A 7,575-nucleotide genomic window follows, 5' to 3' on the forward strand; every position below is an offset into this window, starting at 1 on the left:
GGCAGTGATTTACCACAGAGCGCATTTTGTAACAGTTACTGGCCAGCAGCAATATATAATACTAATCATAGGAAACCCATAAATCTTTTGCATCATTAAGTCCTGTATTAAAGGGTTTGTTCAGCAAAAAAAAAAAAAAAAATCAAATTCTGTCATCATTTAATCACATTTATGTCTTCCCAAACTATTACCTACAGAAGTCTGTTACTGATCTATTATTTACTATTAAAACACTGCTGTAAATGTGTATGTACTCAAACTATCTTCATTTCAGAAAGCTTCAATTTGCATTATTCAAACCATTAAATCCTGGGTTTGTGGTTTTTATACTAATACTTGTACATTATATTTCAAGCCATACAATAGTTTTGTGTGAGGAACAAGACTTTATTTCGTGAAACACTAATTCAGGAGTTTTTAAGCTTGAAGCTGGAATATATATATATATATATATATATTACAGAAAATATTTTAATAATTGTCTTCAGTACAGTAGTATTTTATTCATTTGCTTTAACTTTACTAAAGTGACAAACATTACCAATTAACTCAATATATTTCTCACTACCATTCAAAAGTTTGGGGTTGATAATATGTTTAAATGTTTGTGAAAGAAGTCTCTTATGCTCACCAAAGCTGCATTTATTTGATGAGAGTAAAAACAGTAATATTGTGAAATATTATTACAATTTAAAATAACAGTTTTCTATTTTAATATATTGTCAAATGTAATTTATTCCTGTGATGGCAAAGCTGAATTTTCAGCATCATTACTCCAGTCTTCAGTGTCACATGATCCTTCAGAAATCATTTTAATATGCTGATTTGGTGCTCAAGAAATATTTCTTATTATTATCAATACTGAAAACAGTTGTGCTGCTTAATATTTTTGTGGAAACCATGAAAAGAAAAAACAGCATTTATTTGAAATAGAAATTCTTTGTAACTTCTTGTCTTGGGTCCCTTGCATGTGGTGAAACGTTAGTCTCTTTCCAATGAAAATGTATATGTTTGTATGAACTTAAAGGATTAGTTCACTTTCAAATGAAAATTACCCCAAGATTTACTCACCCTCAAGCCATCCTAGGTATATATGACTTTCTTCTTTCTGATGAACACAATCTGAGAAATATTAATAAATATTCTGACGCACCCGACCTTTATAATGGCAGTAAGCATTACCAAATGAGTATGAGCCTTCAGTATTCTACTTACGAAAAAGTGTAAAACTCTCGCAGTTCAAAAAGCTTACGCTACGTCCTACGCCTTCCCTATTCAACTTAGGGAAAAAGTGAATTTTTCAAAACTTGAATACGGAAGGCGGTCTGGTGGAAGCTAGATATTTTACTTCATAACTTGTATATGGATTTTTTTTTTTACACAAATGTTTCACTTCAGAAGGCCTTTATTGACCCCCCAGAGCCATGTGGAATATGTTTAAGATGGATGAATGTCGATGGAGACACTTTCTTCAGCTCATACTCGTTTGGAAACGCTTACTGCCATTATAAGGCTCGGAAGTGTCAGGATATTTATTATTAATTCTCAGATTGTGTTCATCAGAAAGAAGAAAGTCATATAGGATGGCTTGAGGGTGAGTAAAGCTAAGGGTAATTTTCATTTGAAAGTGAACTAATCCTTTAACTTATGATACTGTGCTGCTTTAATGCAGATCTTGACAGCACTTTAACTGCATAGGCATGAGCAGCTTGGACATTTTTCAAACTTTCTATATTTTTGGTTCAACAAAAGAAAGCAAGTGATTTAGGTTTGGCACAACCATGTGAACTATTCTTTTAAGACCAGTGTGAATGCATGTCAAACTGATAAGTTTTGTACTTCTTATTAGCAGAGCTGCTATGAAAACAATCCTCCACTGCTCATATGCATGCTCAACAACAACAAGCACACCAAACCAAACCCCTCCACCAACACCAGCATCCACCCGTCCCCCCACAGGCCCGGGGGTCCATAATTAACAAGCATTCTTTCAAGGACTCCTGTTATTCAACTCAGTGAAGCAGGCCTTTGTTCCACGCGCACACACACACACTAACAAACACACATACACTCTCCCACACTCCTCCACATCTGTTTTTATTTCTTCTCTGTCTGTGAACCTCCACCGACACACACATGCACATGCAAACACGCAATCTCTCGTCTCCTCTCTCTCCTCCCGACGGTCCCGGCAGGCAAAATGTCACGAAACCTGACGCCCCCCACCCACCGTGCCTCCCTGCTTCTCTCCTCCCTTCTGCTGTTCCCTCGTTCCTGCAGTTGCTGAATGTCAGGTATAAGGTGTCAGGATGGTGTGCGCACAGGATGCATCGGGGCATGTGAGCGCGGCTGCTGCTGCCGGCTCCCAGAGTTGACATAGTAAACCAATCCGGGCGAGCCGCTGCGCCGAGGGGCCTGGGGGACTAACAGGGGAAGTGGCTGCCACACACACACATACAAACACACACAAATGCAGCGCCGGTGGGAGGGAGAGCGCTGGCCGAGCGGCGCTCACACGGAGATTGGGTTACAGCCGAATTAGATCAGAGCTGTGGGAACCAGCACCTCGTCAGGCGCACACACGTACACTCACACACGTGTGCACACATGGCTGAGCGCTCACATACGCAGTTGTGCTATGTACACAAACACGCTCTGACGGATTGTCGCACGCACTCGTATTAACGTGCACGGCTGTAGACATAAACACACCTGTATGGCGCGCATCTACCAACTGCAGACACATTTATTATACTTCATATGTGTGCTTGTGTTATCAAAACACGTGCATACAGTTGGTCAGACCAGTAATTCCTAGTTTCGTATAGCAGTTTTCTTTAACTGGGGTCCGGGGACCACAAGGAGCCTTAAGTTCCTCACAAATATTCATAAAAAATGTAAATAATATAATGTAAATTGTACATTGTAAAAATGTACAATTAGACAAATATTAAAATATAGACAAATATGAAATTATTTGTCTATATTTTAATATTTATAGACAAATATGAAATTATATATATATATATATATATATATAATAAATCAATAAAATAATTATAAATAAATTATACTACATTATACATATATAATACATAATAAATAATCATAAATACATAATTATATATTAAACAATACATATATGTAATTATTATTATTACTTAATATTTAATTATGTATTTATTATATATATATATATAATTATTATTTAATATTTAATTATACAACATTATACATATAATAAATAATAAATTCATAATTATATTAAATTATATATGTATATATATATATATAAACAAAATGATTATAAATAAAAAATATATAATTTTATATTAAATAATACATATATTTAATTGTTATTATTTAATATTTAATTATATTAAATTATATATATATATAATTAAAAAAATGATTATAAATAAAAAATAAATAACCATATATATATTTATATATTACTTAAATTTTTATTACATTACATTATACATATCTATTATAAAAATAATAAATATATAATTATATATTAAATAATATAATAAAATAATAAAAACAATAAAATAATTATAATTAAAAATAAATGACTATATATACACACACACGCACACAAACACACATGTGCGTGTGTGTAGTTATTTTTATTTATAATTATTTAATTGTTTTATTATTAAAATAGTAAAAAAAAAACAATATTATAATAAAATAAGTTCATAAGTATTTATTATAAACATTGCATCTTGCTTTCTTAAGACTCATCCATATTTATGAGATTAATAATTTTTTTTTTCTCTTCAGGTTTACACATATAACAGTACACTGTGAAGGGTAAAAAAAACTGTCAACACTATTTCCCCCGACAATGTGGTACACACTCACACACACATATATATCGCCATATTTGGCAGTACAATTTGGCATCAAACAGTCTTATATCACTGTGGACACTAGACTGATTTGTGTTTATATATGAGTTTGTGATCAGTGCAGGCACAAGAGTCATCTGAAGTGAGTGTGAGGTGTCAGGCATCACTCCTGTGCTTGACTTCATGTTGAGTAGGGAAAACAGGGCTGAAATTAAGGGATGCAGGGGGGAGGCGGTGTGGACTGAGCGAACTTGACAACTTTATTTCCTCCTTTTTCACATGCTAATGCCCCCAGTGTGCCAGGGCAGGGGAGCGACTGGCTCTTCAAAACTGACCCCCATGATTCACAATACTGAACATCCTTCCAGCGTGTGAACCGAAGCGGCTTTTGTGACGCAGGCCAAGAAATTCCTTCCAAACGAATATATAACGGACAGATCTCTCACATCTATTCTCACAAAAGCAGCATAGTCCATGGAAATGAAACATAGCAGCTTTCTTGATTCCCCCAGAGTCACATGGAAGAGATATTGCAGCTGAACACAGCAAATTCACTCAAGACACATTCATAGTGATATGGAAGCTTATTTCTGCCACATTAAAAAAATATGCTTTGGTAAATCAAATTTTTTAAATGTTTTTAATCATTGTTGAAATCTTTAGCACTGAAGAAAGTCCTAAATGGACTGAAATGTTTGCTTTTTGTTTTTTCTTTTCTTTTTTGTTTGTGCACAATCACATTTTTGCTAGTGCACTTTATTATTTTGTCACTTTTCATGTAGAACTTCAGTAAAAACTTTTTTTGTTCAAAGAACCTTGAACTTTGCATTTGTTTGGTGTGATGCAGATCCCTTTTTTTCTGTTTAAATCATAATTATGACATAAAAAGTTATAATTATGACAAAAATAGTCAAAATGATAGTCATAATTATAGGACAACGTGTCATAATTAGGAAATAAACTAAAAATATTACATAAAATTTGAAATTATGATATAAAAATATATTTTCTTTACAGTAATTGTAACTTTTTTTTTTTTTTTTACCTTTTATGCCATAAATAAATCTTTTTATCTCATAAATTTCACTTTTTTATCATAATTTCTATTTTTTATATCAAAATTACAACTTACTATATCTCATAATTTCTAAGTTGCTTATTACTGTGAAAACTGCAGTGTAAAGTATCACTAGGCAATTTTATTATAAGTCTAATAATTATACATAAATAGGGTGAGTCACATAAAAATATGGTGGGAAATGTATAACATTCAAAAAATCTATGTTGTGATGTAACTATTACATTGTTTATTGCATAAATACCAACATACATAAACAATATGATTGATGCATTGACAATTAATCACTTCAATTCTCATCGTAAAGTACTATTTCTTTCATTCTAACCCTTAAAAATGACTTTAATTGGTGTAAGCTAATATAATCAAGTTGATTCAGTCATATTTAATTATATTATATTAAATTTATATAAATTCTATTAAATATATTTTCAACTGAAAACAATGTTAACCTAAAAAATGTGCTTTCTAAATTAACTGATTTTCTTCAAGTCAAAATGTTATTAAACATCACTAAAAATTAACCTAAATACATTAGGTTACACCAACAAAACTAAATTTAATAGTTAGATCAAGTAAAAAGCTAACATTTTTACTCTAGGTTACCTGACAAATCCAAACAGGTAATTCTGAGCATGAGTAAGCATAACTATTGGAAGAAGTGAAGCGGTGTTAAAGAATTTATATTATTATTTTTTTACACAAAGGAATATGCATAGTGCATAACCCCTGAAGTTACAAAAACCCCAGCACCCCTGAGCCCAAGCGTTCCAGCTGAGATTGTTCTTCAAGTTAACACCTGTGATTCACCCCACCTGCCTCGTACGGCATGGGAGGTCCAGGGCAATAATCTCCTCACATACCTTCAAAACTGCCTCAATCTCAGCCCCGTCCTCTATCTGACCTCATCAGCTTCTGTGAAACTATGCCGTCACAGAGGACACAACCAACCGCATGCAACAGGAGACACAAAAGAGAGGGAAACCGAACGCAAGCATTCACTCCTGGCCTCAATAAACGGCTGCCACAGACCACCGTCAACAACTGCAGCTGTGACCGCACCATTACCTGCTGCTCTTTAATTTGCCTGACCACACTTTAGAATGAAATATGACAGCAGACAATAGCACCAGGAGATAGGGAGAGAGAACACAACCGGTACGCTGCTCAGTGGATCCGGTTTCAGGCGCTGATGGGCCAAGCCAGAGGGTCGGAGCATGGGAACAGGCAAAAAGAAGGTCCTGTGTCAATAAGGGACAGTGGTCGGGCACAATGGGGCCAGCTTCACACAACAGCACTGACAGACACCCACACAAAAGCAGCCATCCATTCTCACACAGCCAGCAGAATGAGCCAGTGTGTGGCTGCCCAGGGGCATGTTTGAACAGCGCACACACACACACACACACACACACACACACACACCGTGCATAAACAAACACACACACGCATATACACAAACATTCACTCAGATGAATGAACTTGGCCAAACAAACACACTTACACATATATTACAAAAACTATTGAATTTTAGGCCGCAAAATCTATTTACCTTTCAAATGAAGAATATATATATATATATATACTAAATGTATAACACTGAACTCAAAAACACTTACACTTAAACACTTGAACTTAAAACACTTCAGAGAAAAAACTATGTATCAGGAAATCATCTTAATCTACTTGGTTGATACACTGAAAACATTAAAGTAATTAACATTTTCAAAACTATAAAACTCACCTTTGTGATTTAACATATCGTAGGAGGTCAAACATGAAAAGAGGAGCTTCCGTTTGAAGGTTGACCTTGATATTATTTGATTTTATGAATGTTTGTTGACAAGAATGTAATTAGCCACTTTCGTCAGGACATAGCACTACCATTGCTTTACAATTAAGATATATATTTATTAAGTATTTAGTTCTGCATTGAGGACAGGTGGTTTTAGAGGTACTGGGTGAGACTGTCAGGATTTTGATAAAATAAAGAGAAATCAACAACAGTCAACCACGGACTTCCTGATGGATAGACGTTGGCGAGAAAGTAATTGTCTGCCATCTAGTGGACAGAAGCGGGACTGTATGAAACTGTCGATATAGTCTTGTCATCATTATGCACCGCTAATGTAAAATAAAGCCTGTGAAATAACACCAAACAGTTTTAACGACACGTACATAAAGCTAAAGCTACCAATATTAAAAGAAAACGTAATAAAATAAATAGAGGTACCCGGTAGACTTACTAGAATCTCAGAAATCAGTAGATCAAGTGTTGTGTGTGTGTTTTTAGCAGCGAACAAACACTAAATATGTAATTGTAACAACTGACTCTCTACTGCCGCCCTCCTACTGGTTAATGTAAGTACACTTAACTGTAACTTAACTGACCATGATCCATCAGCCGAAATTGTATCAAAAATATTACTTGAATGTCCTCAATTAAATAAATAAGTAAGTAGCGCGTAAATAAATATAGCGTCAAACCATGAAAATAAATTTACTGTAAAGTACGATATCGGAAATGGCCACTAGATGGCAACGCAGTGTGATACAGAAGTGAGGACAGTATGAAATAACATACATGTCTCATCACCAGTCCTGCTCTATATTAAAGAGGAACATCCTGGGCTCTTCAAA

Source organism: Ctenopharyngodon idella, chromosome 19 (genome assembly GCF_019924925.1).
Source record: "Ctenopharyngodon idella isolate HZGC_01 chromosome 19, HZGC01, whole genome shotgun sequence".
NCBI lineage: Eukaryota > Metazoa > Chordata > Actinopteri > Cypriniformes > Xenocyprididae > Ctenopharyngodon > Ctenopharyngodon idella.